The 23083-nt window shown below is 42.0% G+C and overlaps 1 protein-coding gene across 1 annotated transcript in view; it reads left to right on the top strand.

Annotated features, from left to right (window-relative positions):
* Positions 1 to 4279: 4279 nt before the first annotated feature.
* SPATS2 (spermatogenesis associated serine rich 2) overlaps positions 4280 to 23083 on the top strand; it is a 130891-nt gene continuing 112087 nt past the window's right edge. Inside the window, exons 1-2 of the mRNA XM_019662213.1 lie at positions 4280 to 4572; positions 6832 to 6893. The gene's annotated coding sequence lies outside the window, so the exon portion shown is untranslated. The remainder of the gene's footprint in view (positions 4573 to 6831; positions 6894 to 23083) is intronic.

The following is a 23083-nucleotide window of genomic DNA, read 5'->3' on the forward strand; positions in this document are numbered from 1 at the left end:
AGCTCTGAGCAGCAGGACCCCAGTTCAGATCCCACATTAGGCCAGTGACACTGCCCTCTACAGCTAAGATGGTGAACAACAGCTCGACCTGGAGCTGGGCTGCCATGAGCCACCGGTGACGGCATAGGCTGCAGCCCCTGCTGCAGTGGGCTGCCATAAGCTACCGTGTGGCTGGCAGCCAGCGTGAGCAGCCAGCAGCCAGTGTGAGCTGCCAAGAGCCGCCATGAGCGGCCGTCCAGAGGCCGGTGACCCATCTGCCTCACCCGGGAAGAGTGCAATGATAATACCAACATGGGCCAGTGAAGCGACGTCCTCCACAACTAGACTGAAGAACAAAAGGACAGCAACTTCTCTGTTCCCCTTCCCCCGATTCCCCAGCGCTGTTCCCCTCCCTCAATTCCCCAATAAAATCTTAAAAAAAAAAAATAGTGACAATCTGTATAAATGAAAGAGAATTCTGAAATTCCATAAATGAACTTACAGTAAAGCAGTATTAGTTATATGTCTTACATATAGAAACAAATACACTAAAGATCAAATTCAAGTTTTTAATAAAACTCATTGTTTAAAATCTGAATTTTGGTTTTGACATTGCCACTAATTTCATGACATAACAATTTACCCTTTGATAATTTAACACCTTTTCCAGCTCTAAACATTTGATATACAACTAAATTTGGGTGTCTTACCCATGTCTTTGGACCTCGGTTTTGTTATCTGTAAGATGGGAAATGCCAAGTGAATCTATAATAGGACTTTATAGAATGCATCTTCAAAGAAACATTAATCTTGTTCAGAAGTCTCTTGGGAGAAAAAAAGTTTCCTTGGGGGAAGCTACATACTATATAGTGTATTCTTTTCAATATTAGCAAAGCACATTACCATAGTAAATGCTCTGAGAAGTAAAGCAACCAGTTTAACTTGATGTTACCCAAACTTATTTGGACTTCAAATAGTTATTTCAGATAACATCTATTTAGCATCTCATGAAACTAATTTTCTAAGATACACAGTTTAGACTGCCAACATGAATATTCTTAGGTATTAGGGGTAGTCCAAACAAAGGGAAAAGTACACTTTATGAGATGTTCTCTGCTAGTCTTCATGCCTAGTGTGGCTTGTAGCTTCAGTTTAGTCAACAGAGACTTTAAAAACTCACATTCCTCAGTTATCGTCATTGATTATCAAGTTTCCAAGATCATGAGTAAAATTTTTATGCCTCTCAGACTACAGTTTAACTTCGGCCTCTTTTTCTTCCTAGTAAAAATATGGAATCTGGCAATCATTTACTTCAGATACAAAATATCAACTCAAAACAAAAATACAACAAAAGTTCTCATCTCCAGGATCTACTTGAAACGTATCAAATTAGGTCAGGTTAATATCTATAGAATATATCTGCCAAGATGAAGATTATGTCATGATTTATTTTTAGTTCTAGTTTGCCACTGGATCATTAGGTAACGTGGGATTAATTAATTCCCTTAAGGCTGAACTGAGACATATGGATGTTATTTCAAAGCGATCTTCTTCCGTAATCTTTAGCAGTTACTCTAATCATTTCAGAAATCTGGTGGGGGGGTTTTTGTTTGCTTTCTTCAGAGTAGGCCACAAGAATTATACACGTTCAATTTATTACAGCATTTCTTTTCCTCCAATATAATTTATAGATTTTAGACAATTTGCAATTATTTCAAAGTAGGGAATGATCAGTTTGTTTTATTGTGAGGTATGGCATACAAAATGGAAAATGTATAGGTACTATAAAGAACAAGGATAAAATTAATCTTTGTAACCCAGGTCCAAAAGGTATTTTTGAAAACATTTGTTCAGTGTCCTTTTACAGGCTGAGTGTGACAAGGAGATAAGACAAAGGTGGGCCATGCAGTAGGGGTACTTGCAAACCCCACTCAGCAAGACATATGCTCTATGTGACTCACCTTCCTTGTAGGGTTATTTCTTGAGTAAAATTTTTGTGAGGAACATGTCTGTACTGCCACCCCAGGGACTGAGCAAAATGTTCCTCTCAACCACACCCAGAACTGTCCCTTAGAGGAGATCTGTTAAATATGATATTGTTCACCACATTAGATTTCCAGTGATGTTTTACAGCTCTCCTAGATTAGGCCTAGGCATGCCCCTTAATTCACCTCCCTTTACTTTATGTGGGATCCACATGTAAAACTCTCTCATTAGGCCAGGGCACTCTTAGGAGAGGCATCATGACTTACCTAAATAGACCATAAGGTTTCCAAGAGTGGGGACTTTTTTTTCCTCCCAAAGAAACTATTGGGTTGTCGGAGAAGCCATGACACATTTTTGCAACTAAAAATATAGAAAACATATGTCATGGCTTTTCCGACAACCCAATATATTGGTTTTGCAGCAGCAACAGGCCTTATAATGAAGGCGTTTTTGGAGTGATTTTTGATAGATGAAATCAGTCATTATAGAACAAGATCTTGCATGCTATTGGTTCAGGTTCCATTCTTCAGTATGAAGTTTTCTATTAACCAGGGTCATATCATCTGGCTCCAACTCTGTATGGGAAGGAAGGGAAATTGTGGAAAAGTTAGTCACTCCTTCCACTTTGTGCCTTTGTGTTTCAGCACTTATCACGTTATTATAGTTAATTATTTAATAGCTTATATCCTCCTTTACAACTGGATACTCTCCTTTGGGATAATGATCTTGTTTTATTTTGTTAAGTGACTCAATGCGTAGAACAATGCCTACCACTCATTGGGTACTTATGTCAATTTAGTGAATGAAAAGAGCAGATATTTGGATGGTCTCCTATTTGAAAGAAGATTCAATAGTAAGCAACATTTGGTATAGTGCTGGATGACCTACTCTTCTGCTTCTTTATATCTGTAAATGATATGGTGGGATTAGATTAGGCATCATTAACTAGGGGTCTTGGACTCCAGGAGATTTTCGAGCCCCACCCCATGCAAAGTTAAAAACCAACGATATTTACTACACTATTCCATTATGTGTACTACCACTACAATGACAAACATGTGGACACCAAAACTACATTGTGCCTGTAGCTATACACACACCGTTATACACTCTAGGATTTGTCTAGAGCCCCTTATGCTTTGGTCATAAAAGAACATGAGGACAGATTCTGACAAATCTTTTCAATGCTGATTGTTTAAATTCCCAGCTTGCAGCTGCTCCTAACAGATTACCGACCAGTTCACAGTAGAGTGCTTCACATATGCACACTAGCTAGCAAGGTGCATAAATATTAGAGATGGTTCTGTACCCCCTGCCCCGGGAAGGTTGGGAATCCGACCACAAAGACTGAGTATTCAACAGAAAGATTCGACGGGTGGTGTGACTGACCACAGACAAACAGAGGGATGCGGACGCTGAACAGATCAGAAAAGCGACTCAGCAATGGACTGGGGCAGTGTGTCGGGCGGACGTGGCCTAGAGAACCCTCAATTCGCTCTCTTGGTTATCCTTCGCTAGGCTGGAGCGGGGCCTCCTTCCCCCCGCATCCACGACAGGCCTCTATGGCCTCCCAGGAGGCTGAGCGGCCAGGTCCGGATTTCCCGGCGTTTCTCGCAGCCGGTATCTCTGAAATGGCTTTTTCGAGTAAACCTTGGATCGGGAAGGAGGCGAAGGGGAAAGTAGATTTAAGCTCTAGGGGCAGAGACGTAAGGGGCGAAAGGGAGGGTGGCCTGACAGACCGTGTTCCGGCCAGGACCTAGAAAAGTAAAGTCCCTCGCGCGGTTCCCCTCGGGGCGCCCGCCTTCGGCCACCTCCGGGGGAGTTTCGGCTCTTTCCGGCAGTTTCAGCTCGAGCCCTGCACTCCCAGCGCGCGCCATCCTCCACCCTACGCTTTCTCTGGGCATGGGCCGTTCCGCACGTGGATGCGAACACGCGTTCCACCCGTCCCCACTTCTACCTAGTTTGTTCCCGATCCATTCTTCCCAACCCCTTTCCTTCCTCGTTATCCCAATCCCCGGCGACGCCCGAGCTCCCTTAACTCAGGCGCGCGACCCGGCGGGCGATGCGAGGCGCGAGGGACCTGGTCACAAGAGGAGCGGTAACCCGACCCACCCGAGTCCACCTCCCGCTCCGCGCCCCTCCACCCGCAGGTCCCGGGTGCGCGGGCCAACTCGCGCCCAAGTCTGGCTCGTGAGCCGGTTGGCCGCAACTGCCTCGAGCTCGGCGTGCCGGGTTCTCGCCGGCGCGAGCACGCGCCCTGTGCGCTGGTTAGCTGGCGCGCACGCGCCCGTGCGGGCTCCGGGGCGGGGCGAACAGCACGAGCCCCGGCGGTGTCGGTGTGGACGGGCTGGCGCTCCGGCCCCCGGCCGCGGCAGCGATTCCCAGCCCTCGGGCCGGCGGAGAAGGGAAGCGGGGTTAAGGGCGGTGGGGGCGGGGCGGCGTCCAGCTCTGGGAGAGCTGTGGGAGGAGCGCAGCGGCGACGGCGGCGGCGGCTCTAGAAGACCAAAAGGAGGCGGCGGAGCTTCTTTCCTCTTCTCAGACCCCGGAGCGTCCGGGACGCAGAGCCCGGAACTGGAGGGACGCGGCGACTGCGGGGGCCCGGCGTAGGTGAGGCTGAGGGTGGTGGGTGGAGGGCGTTGTTGGGGGGATAAAGGGAGCACAGAGGTGCACAGAACGGGCTTTAGGGAAGGCACGGGGGAAGGGGTAGTTGTTGGGGGTTGGGGTACGGAGAGGAGGGAGATGTGAGCCCTTTGGGACGTGGAGTGCCAGATGGTGAAAGGTTTCTAGGGTCAGTAGGGCGGGCCGAAGCACACGGGTCCGAGTTGAGGTGTTTCCAGAGGCATAGGCCGGGGAAACAATGGAGCGAGGGGCGACTCTGGTGTGACCGTGTGTGGGGTGTTGGATTTTAAGAAACAACGAGAGATGGAAAAGAATGAAAGAATGGGTCATTTGGGGTAAGTACAATGAATTGGGGATGCGTAAGGTCATCTGCGTGGGTGCCCGAGGTCCTGAAGATTTTGGGGCAAAGTGGGATTTGAAAATCAGAGATAGAAGGGCATTCTTGGAATTGAGGGGGAGAACGGAACGGAAAATAAGGCAAAGGGGCAGAAAAATAAAATAGATGTGGTTTGGCCTTGAATTAAAGCAGAAGGGTAGATCTAATTAGTACCGAGTAGATGGACTCGAGTGGCATCTTTCTCCGAATTCATCCACGATGATTGGGTTCTTTTAGAAGGTAGATCTTTCTCGGGCTTATTCCTCTGCTAAGGAGTACAAGCTGCTTTTTACTAATTTGGTTATTTATAGTCCGTTTCGATGAAAAAGCATGCCTGTAATATTTATTTCTCCTTTGTTCAGGAGGTTACTGAACATAATTTACCTGAGGTTAATGAAGCAGGAGAGGACAGATTACCAAAAATAGAGATCTTGCTTTGAGTCAAGTCAATGGTAATGCAGAGTTCAGGGTGTTTGGGGGAGAACCTAGAGTTTGTTTTTCATTTAGACCAAAAGGTTATGAATAGCCTTGATAAAATCGAAGTTAGCTATACTTTGTAGAATTGCAGTTTTTCACTGAGAAATGTGCATGTACCATCTGCTATTGATTTTATGCTCGTGGGAGAGAGAGTGGGTGCTGCCTCAAGAAATTCTTGATGCCGGTTTCAAATTATTAGGCTGTCTCGTACCTTCCAGTTTGAATTAAGGTGATTTGAAAATATTGTGGGAAAGTATTTCTGGGGTTATGATCTTTGCATTTCCTTGATACTTGGATTTCTAGACTAAGTTTTTAATGGTATTAGATACAAGATTGCTGATTTTGAAATTGTAGTTACCATTATGTGTTCATAAATAGCTTTTTATTTATTGGGCATTAAGTTTTGCTGACTCATTTAAGATTTCTTGGATTCATCAGTTTATATTTTTTTTAGCTAGGTCTCAAATAGTAACATTAGGCCACTTGATAAAAGTCCAAAAATAATTATCTAAATTGTCACTTACATGTTATAAAAACTGAACAAAGAAAGAAGTGAGTGCATTGTCCTCATTAGTGATAATGTGGCTCTTTATTGACTTCTTTCAGTGGGCTAAGCAAGGTGCTGAGATTTGTTTTGCATGCATTATCTCATTTAATCTAATCCCTACAATTATTTCCTACTTTATAAATTAAGAGGTGAAATAACTTATTGAGGTCACAGAGCTAGTAAATAAAGCTCTGTTGGATGTCTTCTTTGAGTCAGACTGGTGGTTCTTACTGCTCTCTCCCTCCTCCAATGTTGGTTGTGTAGTACAAGCAACATGAATTGGTTGAAACTTGAGTCTGCTATGATAATAGTGATTTAGATGAAGATTGGGTTAGTGGGCCACATCTGTAGTTCATTGAATGTTTACTGCTCCTGTGATTTAACAAATCTTCTGGGGTCCTGATAATAGGGCTAAAACATCTTGCTAAGGGTTTTCCCTGTGAGCACTTTATTTTCTGTTTAGTCTAGTGTATTGCTGACGTACTGTGCATACGTGGCACTCTTGCAGAAGTCAAGACAGCCAGTTGTGGAACCACAACTAGTTCACTCTGGAAAACAATAGAAAACTGCTGAGTGCTCAAGTGCCCTCCAAGCACCTGTTGAGTCCACAGTTGGTACTGGCATTATCTCTAAATATAGACAGGATCCTCTTAGAAACTCAGAGCGAAATAGCTAGAACTGAGAGAAACAGCTGGGGTCTGAGGGAGGAGCCATAGGTTAGGCTAAAGCTAAAACATCAGCACAGCCCCTGGAGGCTGATCCAGGAGTAGCAAAGGGCTGCAGATACTGGTTAGTGAATGGCAGGAGGGGAGATAATTTTTATGTGTTGAATATTTATGTATTCTAGGTGCTGAACTCACCGTGTTGCATACATATTATCTTATAAGATCTTCAAACAGCCCTTTTAAGGTAGGTGTAAGCATTATCCCCATTTTTCAAATGAGGCTCAGAAAGGTTAAGTAATTTGTACAAAGTCATTTAATAATGGCAGCGAAGGAAATTTATAATAATAATAATTATTATTATTATTTTGATTGCTGCTTGCAGTTTCCCACTCTAGAACCACCATATTAAAGTTGGGAACTGTGCTTCCTTGTTAGAAGTAAAACGGGTTATTTCAATCTTGCTGCTTCCATTGGAGACTGGAAGAAAAAGCTTGGTTTATTTTTGTTTTTTTTTTCTCCTGATTTACTCGTTGGGAAGGAGAGCCCATTCATTATTTAGCAAATTACCTGTTGTAGAATATAAGTCAACTTCTTCAGTTGCTTGGTATATATCTGTAGCAACATGAAAATGGCATGTCCATCCTTCTATTCTGAGGACTTGACTTTCTAGGCTCAGGGGATGACAGTGAAGCATGCCAGTTACAGACTGTTACCACTTCTCTTGATATGTTATTGCCACAAAAGTTTGACCATCATTTTTGCTTGGTGACTTTAAAAAAATTGTGGTAAAATATACATAACATAAAAATTACCATTTAAACTGTTGTTTTTTTTTTAAAGATTTTTTTAGTTGGGAAATTGGAAGGGAACAGCGTTGGGGAATCGGGGAAGGGGAACAGACAAGTTGTCCTTTTGTTCTTAAGTCTAGTTGTGGAGGACATTGCTTCACTAGCCCACGTTGGTATTGTGATCATTGCGCTCTTCCTGGGTGAGGCAGTCGCTCGCCGCCTTCTGGACAGCCGCTCACAGTGGCTCTTGGTAGCTCACACGGGCTGCCGGCCATTCACTGTAGCTTATGGCAGCTCACTGCAGCAGGGGCTGCAGCCTATGCTGACGACTCACGGCAGCCCAGCTCCAGGTCGAGCTGTTGTTCACCATCTTAGCTGCAGAGGGTGCAGTGTCACTGGCTCTCATGTGGGATCTGAACTGGGGCCCTGCTGCTCAGAGCTGGCGTCCCAAGCCAACTCTTAACCAACGCGCCACTTGGCCGGCCCTAAACTGTTTTTAAATGTACAATCCAGTGGTATTAAGTACGTTCACATTGCTGTGCAGCCATCACCACCATCCATCTCCAGAACATTTTTATCTTCCCAAACCTAAATTCTGTTCCTATTAAACGGTAACTCCGCATTCCTGTCTTTGCCCCAGACCCTGGCAACCACCATTCTACTTTCTGTCTTTATGAATGTGACTATTCTAGATACCTCATATAAATGGAATCATAGTATTTGTTCATTTGTGTCTGGCTTATTTCCTTAACACAATGTCTTCAAGGTTCATTAATGTTTTTTAGCCTGTGTTAGAATTTCATTCCTTCTTAGGACTGAATAACATTATATTTCATGTATATACCACACTTTGTTGATCCATTCATCTGTCACTAGACACTTGGGCTGTTTCCATCTTTTGGCTATTGAGAATAGTTCTGCTAGAAATATTCGTGTACAAATATCTGAGGAGTCCTTGCTTTTAGTTCTTTTGGGTGTATACCCAGAAGTGGGATTTCTGGGTCACATGGTAATTCTTTGTTTAATTTTTTGAGGAATATTTGTTACTTGTAAATGGTGGTTTTATGATGTGGTCACCTGAAGATAGCACTTGGTCTTATGTTTGAGGGATGATGTTTCCTCTTAAGTTTTTCTGTACTATTCACAGGACATTTGTACTGGAAATGATTCAAAAGGAAATGATTTACCCAGTTTTCATGGCTCTCTTTTAGCTTCTGCCTGCTTATATTTATGTATCATGACATGCGGCAAGCATATTAAAATATGTTTCAACTTATAAATAAAAGTACTTTTGAAAAACTTCTAGACATTTCAGGTGATGAAGAAAATGGGAGTTTCTGTTCTAAAGTGTTAAAGTGTCCAGTGTGGAAGGAACCATTTGTTACATGCAGATCTCTGTAAATGTGTATAATCATCTTAGGAATATCTGTATGTGTATCTGAAAAATGTGTCAATAACATAGAGCATTTTCAGTGTACTTTGCTGCCTTGGTTTGTAATTCAGGGCACTTTTTTCATTTAAAAATGTTTTACGGGGGCCGGCTGAGTGGCTCAGTTGGTTAAGAGCTCGCTCCGGAGTGCAAGCTCTGAGCAACAGGGTCGCCGGTTCGATTCCCAGCCCGAGCTGAGTTGCTGCTGAGCTGCCAACAGGTGGCAGGATGGCTCAGCTAAAAAAAAAAATGTTTTATGGTGTGGTTGGTTAGCTCAGGTGGTTAGAGCGCAGGCTCTTAACACCAAGGTTGCCTGTTTGATTCCCACATGGGCCAGTGAGCTGCGCTCTCCACAACTAGATTGAAGACGACGACTTGACTTGGAGCTGATGGGTCCTGAAAAAACACACTGTTCCCCAATAAAGTTAAAAAAAAATGTTTTACATGTATGAGCGGCAGGTTACTGCTAACCTTTGGTATCCCTTCATTCATTGAAAAAAGACTGAGTGCCTGCTATATATTTTAAATATTTCAATAAGGTAGCTGTAATACAGGAAGTAAATTTGGCTGAAGTCATTGGTTTGACTCCCATTTTCGTTCCCTCCCTTCATATGTGAGAGAGAGTTGTCACACAGTACCAAATACAGTAGGTTGAAATAGCTGCAAACTGACAGTGAACTGTCTCTTAGGATGGGTCTCACCTCCCATTTCATTTTTTCCAAATGTCACAAGGATGTTAATTATCCCTGCATCTTGCCTCTTGAGATTATTAGGTTACAAAGGGACTTTAGGCTCATGTGCCATTTTCTGGGAGCCTCATAGGAGACTTAGTGAGCCCACATCTTACCTTGGAGGTGGTCTGTTGGTTCTGAAATAATTCTAAAGATTTACAGTTTGTAAATATCTTTTCTTTAGGTTACTGGATATTAAGGGTTGGTCAGAGGCCAGCATTTAAATGTTCCAGTCTACCATGGTGGCCTATAGGGGTGGGTTCCTGAAATATACATCATTATCTACACAGATTCTGCAGTAGTGCCAGGCCCTTGACATAGTGGGCAGGGTCTGAGGATATAGCCATTAGCTTAACGGCAACTCCTGCAGTCATGACTAATTTGTGGTTGGGGGTTACCTGTGAATTCGTACTAGTTCAAGCCCTAAATAATAACTTCAGATTGCTAGTAAGGAGGATTTTTACATTACTTAATTAGCAGAATGACATGATTACTAGCTGTGGAGTGTGTGTGTGTGTGTGTGTGTGTGTGTGTTCGTTCGTGTTCTTTAGAATTGGCTAAAGGGTATTGGGATTGAGGAGGTATGTTATGAGGCCATTATATGATTATAGATGAGTCATGATAGGTAAGTGCAGTCGTCTTTTGTACTTAAAGATGCTGCCAATGATGTTACTTCCTGTTGACCTGTATAGGCCTGAAAAGACCACTTTGTAAAACCTGCAGTCTTTCCTCTTGAATACATCTGATCTGTCTAGTAGTAAATGGTTTGCTGTTGTTTTAAGGCTAGTGCCAGTAGTAGAGCTATACTTTAAATTACCCACTTGGTCTCTGATTACAGCATGCCAGTATGGTCAGCTCACTGCTGGCTTGTCCTTGTTATCTTTTGTTAGTTGATTGAAAATGTACATTAGTTGCCGGAGACCGGCTCCCACAAGTCCAGGGGTTCCCTCAGGTGGAGACGGCGTCGGGGAGGAAAGAACGCGGAGACAGAGAAGCGCTTTTCAAGAATTTAATGTCTCACTTTATTTTTACAGCCTGTCCTTTTTATACTGGGCAGGTAACTATTTACATCATTGAGCTGTTTTTCCCAAAGTTGTTTTTCCACTTTAAACCTTTACCCATTAGGAAATTGTTTTCTACATAGTTTCAATGTTCCTTCCTTCCCAGGGTCTATTTTCTTTAGAAGTTTGTTTTTCTCGAATTTTACTTCCTCACCGATGTTTCTGTTACAGGGTACAGCCGATCTGTTCTTCACTAATGACTAACTTATCCTAACTATGTTTCAATTTCTTCCGCTAATGGCCAGAGCTGAGTTCCTGCCTTGGCACTTAAAGGATGTTTACTACTTAGCAACTATTTCAAACTCTACTGGCTAAACAGGATCTTAAGAATTATAAGGTACATAACTTGTCTATCACTAATAATCTATCATTTAAGAAACTAACAGTAAAACAGAATTATCGTAATATGTCCAAAACGCACTTATTTAAAGAAAATAAAACAATATAAGAAGGGGTGTCAGATCTTTATCCTACTGGGGGCATTCAAAGGGGAATTTAAATTTTTGAAAACATAAAGCAGTATCTGTTTCTCAGCCAGAGCTTCAGAATTTGTCACAATAGCAGTGTGATAGGCCATGTCAGACACTGAGGTGCAGCCGGCTCCCAACAATTAGTGTGTGGTAGTAGTGAACCTTCTGCTTTGTTTAGTTATCCTTCTGTATTTTTATAGTAAATTGCCTTCATAGCTTACCTGCATATCTGGCACAAGCCCTCAGTACCAGGATCTCATCATAAGAAGCTCCCTGATATTTGATGAAAACAGTGAAACTTGTCTATAACTAAGATAGAATGACAGGAAGCTAAAATATTGTACCTGAATGGTAGGTGTTACAGAACTACCCAGACTAAATCAGCCATTTAGCTTAGACACAAGGTTGATGTTTTTTACATCTTACTAGTCAATACCCAGTAGGTTTCTTGAACTGGTTATCTAATTCCTTGTTAAGTGGACAGTGCTTTAAACAAGGCTTAGTTGGGTAATCTTTTTCACCTCTGCCATTACTCAAAGGTTGTATTTTATGTTAGTCTTTTACAAGTTGATATTTAACATTTCTCATTGGTCCGCCTGCCCATAATGTTCTGATGATCCTATCAGTTAGACTACAAGGTATTATTATGTGATGTCATGTAATTCGGGAGCACAGGAAACAAATCAACAACAATGATGACTAAATTTATGTTTGGATGTCTAATTTGATGAAGTAGAAAAAGCTCTTGAAAAAGGAGGGGTATGTGTACCTTCACCTGATTGTTACCTGAAATCTTAACGTTTAAATAAGATTTAGTATAATTTTATTCAATTTTTACACGATTACATTTTTGATTGGGCATTAAAGCTGAGAACACATCATCCTTTAACACTCTACTGGCTAATCATTTCCATTGTGAAGTAGCCCCAAGTATATGATTAACCTTATTGGCAGCTGAACTTTATTTTTTTTTAAAGATTTTATTGGGGAATTGGGGAAGGGGAACAGCCAAATTGTTGTCCTTCAGTCTTAGTTGTGGAGGGTGCTGCTAGCTCAGCTCCAAGTCCAGTTGCCAGCCTGCCACTCAGCTCAAGGTGCTGTGTGGGTGGCCGTAGCCCACCATCCCATGTGGAAATTGAACCGGCAACCTTGTTGTTAGGAGCACGTACCCTCACCAGCTGAGCCATCCTTCCACCTCTTGGCAGCTCAGTGGCAGCTTAGCTTGGGCGCAGCTCACTGGCCTATGTGGGAGTTGAACCGGTGACCCTGTTGCTTAGAGCTCCTGCTCTTAACCAACTGAGCCACTTGGCCGGCCTGGCAGCTGAACTTTTGATGCCTGAAATGTGGATTTACTGAATTCTTGTTAGTTATGATCAGGCTAACACTGGTAGTGTATTTATATTCTCACATTGTAATATTTTTCTTCTAACTTATTAAAATAGGGAAGCCTATAACATGTTAGTTAAGAGCACACACCTGTGAGTTGTATCATGTAGGAGTTGCTAATAAGTTGAATTATAGATAGCTGGGCATAAAATTGTTGGGGGGAGGGACCATGAAGGTCCTACATTCTTTCACCAAAAAAAGCACAAATCTTGTATATAGACCTGGCTTGAATCTCTGCTCCTCTACCTACTCCCTTTGTGGACTTGGTCAAGTCATTTAATTTCTATGAGCCTGTGTTTCTTTTTTTTTTTTCTTATTGGGAAATTGGGGGAGGGGAACAGACAATTTGCTGTCTTCCTGTTCTTCAGTCTAGTTGTGGAGGACGTCGCTTCACTGGCCCATGTTGGTATTATCATTGTGCTCTTCCTGGATGAGGCAGTTGCTCACCGGCCATTGGATGGCCGCTCACAGCAGCTCACCGCAGCTCATGAAAGTGCATGCCAGCTGCCCTACAGCCCCACTGCAGCCTATGCATTCTCCGGTGACTCAATGGCAGCCTAGCTCCAGGTCGAGCTGTTGTTCACCATCTTAGCTGTAGAGGGCGCATTGTCACTGGCTCTCAATGTGGGATGTGATCCGGTCTGGAGCCCTGCTGCTCAGAGCTGGCGTCCCAAGCCAACTCCTAACCAACATGCCACTCGGCCAGCCCGAGCCCATGTTTTTCTGAATATGCAAAATTGGTGCAGTAATAATCCCTACCACAGAATTGTCATGACTGTTGAATTTATTTTTTTGAGGTTAAATTTACATAACAGGATTAACCCTTTTAAAGTATACAGTTCAGGACCGGCCTAGTGGCTCAGTTGGTTAAGAGTTGGCTTAAGAGAGCAAGCTCTGAGCAACGGGGCTGCTGGTTCAGTTCCCACATGGGCCAGTGACGCTGCTCCCAAGCTGAGCTGTCGCTGAGCTGCCAACAGATGGCAGGATGGCTCAGCTGGTGTAACAACAAGATTGCCTGTTCAATGGTGGGCTATGCCCACCCGCAACTAAGACTGAACTTGGCACCTTGAGCTGAGCTGCCGCTAGGATGGCTCAGTGGATAGAGTGTGCACTCTTAACAACAAGGCTGCTGGTTTGACTCCCGCATGGGATGGTGGCTATGCCCACCTGCAACTAAGATTGAACATGGCACCTTGAGCTTAGAGGCCACGAGCTGCTGTCCGTCGGGCAGCCAGATGGTGACTGGCACCCTCTACAACTAAGATTGAAGAACAACTTGGCTGGTCCCTTTCTCTAGTTCCCAATAAAATCTTAAAAAAAAAAAAGTGTTCAGTGGTATTTAGTACATTCATGATGTTGTACAACCATCACTCCATCTAGTTCCAAAACTTTTTTTTTTTCAGTTTCATCATTTTATTTTATTTTTTTTTGTGTATGCAAGAAAAATTTATTAGGTATCTCTCAGCATATATATTAAATGTTTCTTCCCTTTACATTTTTTCACAAAACATCATATTATAAGCACAGTGTTTTGCATTTTGTTTTTTTCACCCACCTGGAGACCATTATATTAGCATATAGAAATCAACCTCATTTTTAAAAAGGCTAATGGGATTCCGAGAATAGATGTTCCAAACATTACCCATATTTCCTTTGATTTGCATTTTAAAAATTACCAGTGGGGGTCTTTTTTTTAAAGATTTTTATTGGGGAATTGGGGGGAGGGGAACAGACAAGTTGCTGTCATTTTGTTCTTCAGTCTAGTTGTGGAGGACGTTGCTTCACTGGCCCAAGTTGGCACCATCATTGCGCTCTTCCTGGGCGAGGCAGATCAGTCGCCGGCTTCTGGACGGCCGCTCACTGCGGCTGCTGGCCGCTCACGCTGGCTGCTGGCTACACACGGTAGCCCATGGCAACCCACTGCAGCAGGGGCTGCAGCCTATGTTGTTGCTGGCAACTCACGGCAGCCCAGCTTCAGGTTGGCAGTGTCACTGGCCCTCATATGTGGGATCTGAACCGGGGCCCTCTGGCGTCCCAAGCCAGCTCTTAACCAGCGCGCCACTCGGCCGGCCCTAGTTCCAGATCTTTTCCATCACCCCCAAAGGAGATCCTGTACCCATTAAGCAGCCACTTCTCATTCTCTCCTTCCCCTAACTCTTGGTAACCACAATCTGCTTTCTGTCTCTATGAATTTACCTATTTTGGATGTTTCAAATACATGGAATCATACAACATGTGACCTTTTGTATCTGGCTTCTTTCACTCAGCATTATGTTTTTGAGGTTCATCCATGTTGTATTTCATCTTTTTTATAGCTGAAGTTGCTAGAAGTGAACTTCATATAGGTTGTTAGAAGTGAATTGCTGGATGAAAGGGTATATTCTTCTAAATCTTTTGTTGCATACTGCCAAATTGCTTTTTTAAAAAGCTTGTTTTTTGAAATAATTTTAGATATGCAGAAGAATAGTTCTCATATACTCTTCCCCAGCTTCCCCTAATGTTAACATGTATCATAACCATAGTACATGTTATCAGAACTATTACAAGAAGTTAACATTGGTACAGTAGAATTAAGCTATTGACTTTATTCGGACTTCCACCATTTTTTCACTAGTTTCCCCAAAATTTGTGGGATCCAATTCAGGATGCCACGTTGCAGTTAGCCATCTCGTCTCTTTAGTGTCTTCTAATCTGTGACAGTTTCTCAGTTTTTCCTTATTATTTTCACTACTTTGACACTTTTGAAGGGTACTGGTCAGGTATTTTGTAGAGTATCCTTAATATAGGTTTGTCTGGTGTTTTCTTGTAATCAAACAGGTTGTGGGTTTTGGGGAAGAAGAGTGCAGAGGTCATGTGCCCTTCTCATTGCATCATATCGGGGTAGATAGCAACATGTCTTATTCCTGGTATATTAACCTTGGTGACTTGACTGAGGTGGTGTCTGCCAGGTTTTTTTGTTTTTGTTTTTTTGTTTTTTTTAAATTCATCCATGTCTTCTTTTCTTTTTAGTTCATTTTTTTTTTAAAGATTTTTATTGGGGAATTGGGGGGATGGGAACAGTGCTGGGGAATTGGGGGAAGGGGAACAGACAAGTTGCTGTCGTTTTGTTCTTCAATCTAGTTGTGGAGGGTGTTGCTTCACTGGCCCAAGTTGGCACCATCATTGCACTCCTCTCGGGTGAGGCAGATCAGTCGCCGGCTTCTGGACGGCCGCTCACGCTGGCTGCTGGCCACACACGGTAGCCCATGGCAATCCACTGCCACAGGGACTGCAGCCCACGCCGTCGCCGGCGACTCAGGGCAGCCCAGCTCCAGGTTGAGCTGTTGTTCAGCATCTTAGCTGTAGAGGGCAGTCTGGCATCCCAAGCGAGTTCTTAGCCATCGCGCCACTCGGCCGGCCCCAGGTTTTTTTTACTGTAAAATATTTGCTTTTCTTTTTCCATACTCTGTTTGTTAAAACCGAGTCACTAAGTTCAGCCCACACTCATTCGGAGAGGAATTGAGTCCCACCTACTGGAGCGAGAAGTATCAAAGAGTTTGAACACATGTTTAAACCTCCACAGTAATAAATATTTTAGGGAGCTGCCTTGAGGGTATGAATATATACTATTTCTCTTTTAAAAGCACCACCTGTTAATTTTAGCACCCATAAGTGGATCTTGCCTGCAGCAGTTATTACTCTGATATCCTAATGGTTATTTTCCATTTCTCTCATTCTACATTTATTAAGTAGACATTTTCTGTAAGGAGACTTGTCTTTTTTCTCCCATTTATTTATTTAATAATTTATTTACATTACTGTAGACTTGGACATTTATTCTTTGGATTATAACGTTATTTACTTTGTTCATTAAATTACTTAAAAAAAACCACCTTTACCAATTTATACTCGTAGCAGTAGTTGTGGATAATGAACTTACACACTTAAACATTGGCTATTATCTGATGAATTAAAACACTTTTTTTTATTTCTCTTGGTTGAACACGAGGTTGAGTGTTTTATATGTTTATTGACTGTATTTACTTATGAATTGCCTTTTTATATACTTTGCCCATTTTTAAATTGGGTTTTTTGTTTTATAGAAGTTTTTGTATTCTGGATATTATCTGTTAAATATATTTTTTTCTTTTGGGAGGAAAATGTTTTCCTTTTTTAAATTACAAAAGTAATATGCTTATTGTAAAACATGTATAAAGTGAAAAGTGAATATATCTCTTTACCCTCCTTTCAATCTCATTTCCTATGCATAGTACTGTTCTTACCCCAGAGGCTACCAGTTTGATATTTTTTCCTTCCTGAACTTTTTCTGTATAGGTGCAGAAACATATATGTATGTGTTGTATGTGCAGGTGTATATGTGTGTGTGTATACATATTCGTGTGTATACACACACATACACACCTGCACATACAATATGTATGTGTATACATATACACATACACGAATGTGGTCCCATTTTTAATAAAGATGGGATAATATAATAGTATTTCTTTTTGCTTTTATCATAGAGTTAACAAATCACAGAATCTTAATGTGTTATAAATGTTTCAGTGTCGTTCTCTCATTGGATTAGAAGCTTTTTTGTACAGAGATTGATTCTTCTCACTATAAAAATACTATTTTTCTGTGTAAATGATACCATCATCCATCCATTTGCTCATGTCAGAAACATTTTATTTTTATTTTTATTATTTTTAAAGATTTTATTGGGGAATTGGGGGAGGGGAACAGTGTTGGGGAAGGGGACCAGCCAAGTTGTTGTTCTTCAGTCTTTGTTGTGGAGGGCACCAGTCGCCATCTGGCTGCCCGTCTGCAGCTCGTGGCCTCTAAGCTCAGGGTGCTGTGTTCAGTCTTAGTTGCGGGTGGGCATAGCCATCATCCCATGCGGGAGTCGAACTAGCAACCTTGTTGTTAAGAGTGCCCACTTCATCTGCTGATGAGCCTTGTTGTTAAGAGCGCCCACTTCATCTGCTGAGCCATCCGGGTGGCAGCTCAGCTCAAGGTGTCGAGTTCAGCCTTAGTTGCAGATGGGCATAGCCCACCATCGAACAGGCAATCTTGTTGTTACATCAGCTGAGCCATCCTGCCACCTGTTGACAGCTCAGCTCAGGTGCAGCATCACTGGCCCATGTGGGAATCGAACCGGCAGCCCTGTTGCTCAGAGCTCGTGCTCTTAAGCCAACTGTTAACCTACTGAGCCACTCGGCCGGCCCCCATTTTATTTTTTTGACAAAAGTTTATTGAGTGCTTACTATCTGTCTGATACACAGGATTGAGTAAACATAAAAATTTTGCCTGCATGCTACTTATATTCTAGTAGGGGAGGCAGATATTAAGCAAAGGAGTAAAATGTTCAGTATTTCAGTTGATGATAACTGGTATTGAGGAAAAACCCCTAAAAAACAGGAGATAGGGATACTCTGTGAGCATGTGAGAGAGGGGAGGGGAGAGGAGGGGCAAGGGAAGGCCTTGTTGAAAAAGTACAATATTTGAGCAGACTTAAAACTATCTTCAGTTTCTTTCTCTTCCTCATACTTCACATCAGATGCATCTCCATTTCTTGTTGATTTCATCTTCAAAATACATCTCAAACCAAACCATCAAGTAGGTGCATTGATTTGGTAATAGGAATTTGTGAAAGTTTTCTTGATTGTTTTAATGTTCTCAGTGAATTAGGAATCCATGTGCTCAGCTGAGAGTGAGGGTGGGGAGGAGGTGATTGATGGAGGTTTATGGGGAGAAGAGAAGGTGTGAAATTGTTGAGGAGAGTGGGAGAATGGCTGCAGCAGAGACATATTGTATGATTGCCAAGAGGCATTAAGGACCCCTTGAGGTTTGTGGTCATGCATTTAAAGTGAGATTAGTCAGTATTTTTTTTTTTTTCTTCAACCACATTCAGCTGCAGGGGTGTATGTTTGGAGTTAACCAGAGAAAGGTTTTACCAAGATAGTGGAACAAAACATGAGAAGGTCAAGGAATAGAGGATATATGCAAGGGAGTGATTATCATAATAAATGTGGAATTTAAAGTAAGGAGGGAAGGAAAACCTGAAGTGGCTAAGAGATGGTGAAAAGGTGGTAGAATCAATGAATTTAAGGTCCTGGTGGGATCAAAAGATGTTGGAATTTGGGTATGTGAGAGATGGAGCTATAAAGATAGTAGGTTGTGGTCAGACAGTGGGATACAAAAATTGAGATCATGGAGGCATTATGGAATGCATGGGTGAAGGACAAGATCACTGAAGGCAAGGAATCTAGAGAAATGAGATAGGAATTCAGAGAGATGGGTGTTAGAAAGATCGTCTATGTGAAACCACTGAGACTTAAGATAAGAGCAGGGTTGTAGAAAGTCACAGAGTCACACTGTTAGGGTTCTCCAGAGACAAAGAACCAATAGGATATTTCTATCTCTATCTCTCCCTTCCTCCTTGTCTCCCTTCCTCCCTCTCTCCTTCCCTCCCTCTGTCCTTCTCCCTCTCTCTCTGATACCTATATCTGTATATCTACATGTGCACCTATATCTACATCTGTATCTATTTATCTAGAATGAGATTTATTATAAGAATTGGCTCACAAGATTATGGGGCTTGAGAATTTCCAAGATCTTCCATCTGCAAGCTGGAGACCCAGGAAAACTGGTGGTGTAAATTCCGGTCCAAGTCCGAAGGCCTGAGAAAAGGAACACTGATGGTGTAAAGCCCAGTCCAAGGGCAGGAGACTGATAGCTCAACTCAGCAGTCAGGAGAGAGAGAGGGAGATGGAGAGGGGTTAGGGGCGAGGCGAGGAGAGAATGGGAGAAGATGAATTCTTTCTTCTCTGCCTTTTTGTTCTATTCGGGCCCACATTGGGAACAGCCATCTGCTTTCCTCAGTCTGCTGAGTCAGATGCTAATTTCCCCAGAAAACATCCTCACAGACATATCCAGACACATTATATAACATTTATTCAAATATCTGGGCAACTCGTCATTTAGTCAAGTTGACATCAAGTTGTCATTTAGCCATCACAGCCAGATAATGGATAAGAGTTTTCACATGATATTCAAAGTAGAGGTGTTTTTAGGGAAGAAGGAAGGAAACTGATTTGGAATCATCATTGAGGAGGAAGGAGGACACGTTCCTCAACCCCTGGTTCAGTGGTGTGAGTGGTGGAGACAGATAGCTTTCACTACTTGAGAGCTGCGAGGAATGTATGGCCTCAGAGGAGAAGCAGGTTTCACTTAGAATAGGAAAGTGAAGGGAATGTTCAGAGTAGAGGTTGAAAATGTAGGGCAGAGTGGAAGGGGTTCAAAATTTGGAGAGAGGTGTGTGGCACATGGGGACAGAGCCGTGGATGTGTAGAGCTATGTGGGGCTTAGGATATGGGAAGTGTGGGGATTCTTTTTATGGACAGTATAAACAGAGATAAAGAATGTGAAGAGATTAGGCCTGGTAGACAGCAGGCAGATAGCTGGAGGTGAGGGTATAAGTGTTGGGAGGGAAGGAAAGGTGGGAAGTCCTAAATCCTGGGGAAGGGCATTTAAAATTTTTGATTAGTTTTTTTTAAGATTTTTTTAAATTGGGGAATTGGGGGATGGGAACAGCTCTGGGGAATTGGGGGAAGGGGAACAGACAAGTTTCTGTCCTTTTGTTCTTCAGTCTAGTTGTGGAGGACGTTGCTTCACTGGCCCTTGTTGGTATTATCATTGCGCTCTTCCCGGGTGAGGCAGATCGGTCGCCGGCCTCTGGACAGCCGCTCACGGCAGCTCATGCTGGCTGCCGGCTGCTCACGGTAGCTTACGGGAGCCCACTGCAGCTCCACAGCAGTCTACATCATCGCCAGCAACTCACCGCAGCCCAGCTCCAGGTTGAGCTGTTGTTCAGCATCTTAGCTGTAGAGGGCAGTGTCACTGGCCCTCATATGGGGGATCTGAACCGGGGCCCGCTGGCGTCCTAAGGCAGCTCTTAACCATCACGCCACTCGGCTGGCCCGATAGTTTGTCTTTTGATAAGTTTAATCTTTTTATATTGAGTATGACTACTAATATTTTTAGACGTATTTCTGCCATTTTAGTTTATACTTTTTTTACCATGCTTCTTGCTTTCTCTCTCTCTCTCTCTCTCTCTCACACTCACACACACACACACACACACACACACACACACACACACACACGGTACCAAAAATACCGTATGTATAACATTTTAAGAAAGGAAAAACTATTAAAATTATGCTGATGGTAACTCATTTGAGCACCTCTTGTAATTGCAGAAGTCAAACGTGACTTGTATTCATTTTTTGTTATCAGTATACGAGTATATTGATTACTACAATTTTAATAGTTTTTTCCTTTTTAAAAATGTGTATACATTTTTTTGGTTCTGTGTGTGTGTGTGTGTGTGTGTGTGTGTGTGTGTGTGTAGAGAGACCTTTTTTCTTTTACTGATTTTCAAGTTGAACATTCTATTTCTCCTTTTAGTAGTTAACCCTTAAATTTTTAACATGCATACATACTAAACTTAAAAATTAGTATGTCTGCCTTCCTGAACAAAATAAGAACCTTAGACTGTTTTAAATCACGTTCTTTCTTTTTACCCCAACTGCTTTGATCGTTTGGTATTTTAGTTGTACCATAAATCTTGCTTTTTTTTAATCTGTGCATATTTCAAATGCACAGATAAAAATGGAGAATACGGTAGTCCCCCCCTTATCCCTGGTTTTGCTTTCTTTGGTTTCTGTTATCCTTGGTCAGCCATGGCCTGAAAATATTAAATGGAAAATTCCAGAAATAAACAATTCATAAGTTTTAAATTATGTGCTGTTCTGAATAGCGTGATGAAATCCTGAGCCCTCAGCTCCGTCCAGCCCAGGATGTGAATCACCCCTTTTTCTAGTGTATCTATGCTGTATACTCTACCCTCCTGGTGGTCACCTAGTAGCTGTCTCGATTATCAGATTGACTGTTGAGGTATCACAGTACTTGTGTTCAAGTATCCCTTATTTTACTTAATATTGGCCCCAAAGTGCAAGAGTAGTGATGCTAACAATTCAGATATGCCCAAGAGAAACCATAAAATTTATGCTGCCTTTAAGCAAAAAAGTGAAAGTTCTTGATTTAAGGAAAGGAAAAACATTGCTGAGATTGCCAAGATCTGTGGTAAGAACAAATCTTGTAGCCATGAGATTGCCTAATTTATAAATTAAACTTTATCATAGATATGTATGTATAGGAAAGTACATAGTATATATGGGGTTTGATACTATCCGTGATTTCAGGCATCCACTGGTGGTCTTGGAATGGATCACCCCACAGATAAAGGGGACTACTATAATGCAGAAACATCTGTGTACTCACCACAGTGCTTTGTCTCATCTTAATTATGTCATTGCTTCATATCTTCTTAAAATTGACTTGCTTATTATAGAAATTTTCATCATTCCATACATGTGGAAAAAATAATATAATGAGCTCCCATGTCCCTCATTTAGCTTTAGCAATTAACAATATTTTTTCCATTCTTAGTTTCACCTGTCTTTCCCACTCCCTTCTTTTTGATTAGTTGGTCTGACTACTGTCAACATAATCCATCCTTTTCTAAAAGTTCTTCATGAACCTTTCATCGAATGGTTTTAGCAGCCATTGATGATTGTTGCCTAGATCCGTTCTTTTCATTATGTCTTACAAAATAGTGATTTTCTAAAGCTATTTTTCTTCTGTATTTATTACTTGGATTCTTCTGTAACGAAGAATTTTTCATTAACTTTTTGATTATTTTGAAATAAGGTTTATACATGAGAGACAAAATAAATGCTTTCTCTTCATCAATATTTAGAATAATGAAGTGTGTTAGTGCCCTACTAACCTCCAAAAGTGAGCAATGCGTTTTTTTTTGTTAGAGTATGATTATAAATTAATGCATTTTTATGTATTTAACATGTTTTAGGCACTGTAGACATTATCCTTACTGGTGTTCATATTGCCCCATCTTAGTCTAGTAGGAACCCATTTAAGTAGGCTCCTGTGTCCTTAATAAGACCCCAGTAGTCTTTGATAGCTTGCTTGCTTTTAGACACACGGAAATACCCCAGGCTTATCTGTTTATTTCCTTTCATAAATCTGGAATTAGCCATTTCTCTAAGGAGCCCTGATTTCTTTTATTGGGAGATGGTATTTAGAGACCACAGTTTAGTCATCAGATTTTTCAAAAAGAACGCATGGCAGTTGAATGCCCCCCTTCCTTCCCCAGAGGTAGCCACTATAACATATTCAGTGACAATTAAGCCCTTGAATGCTTTTAAAATTTTTACTATGTATATATACACAAACTGTATAGAAGAGTTATTTTGTTGGTTCTAAGATGCACATCTCCCCCCCTCCCCATTTAATCTCTGAATTTATGATGTGTTTTACGATTGATTATAGTGGTTTTTTGTTTGTTTGTTTTTAAAGATTTTTATTGGGGAATTGGGGGGATGCGAACAGTGCTGGGGAATTGGGGGAAGGGGAACAGACAAGTTGCTGTCGTTTTGTTCTTCAGTCTAGTTGTGGAGGACGTTGCTTCACTGGCCCAAGTTGGCACCATCATTGCGC

The sequence above is a fragment of the Hipposideros armiger genome, unplaced genomic scaffold (assembly GCF_001890085.2).
Source record: "Hipposideros armiger isolate ML-2016 unplaced genomic scaffold, ASM189008v1 scaffold_371, whole genome shotgun sequence".
NCBI lineage: Eukaryota > Metazoa > Chordata > Mammalia > Chiroptera > Hipposideridae > Hipposideros > Hipposideros armiger.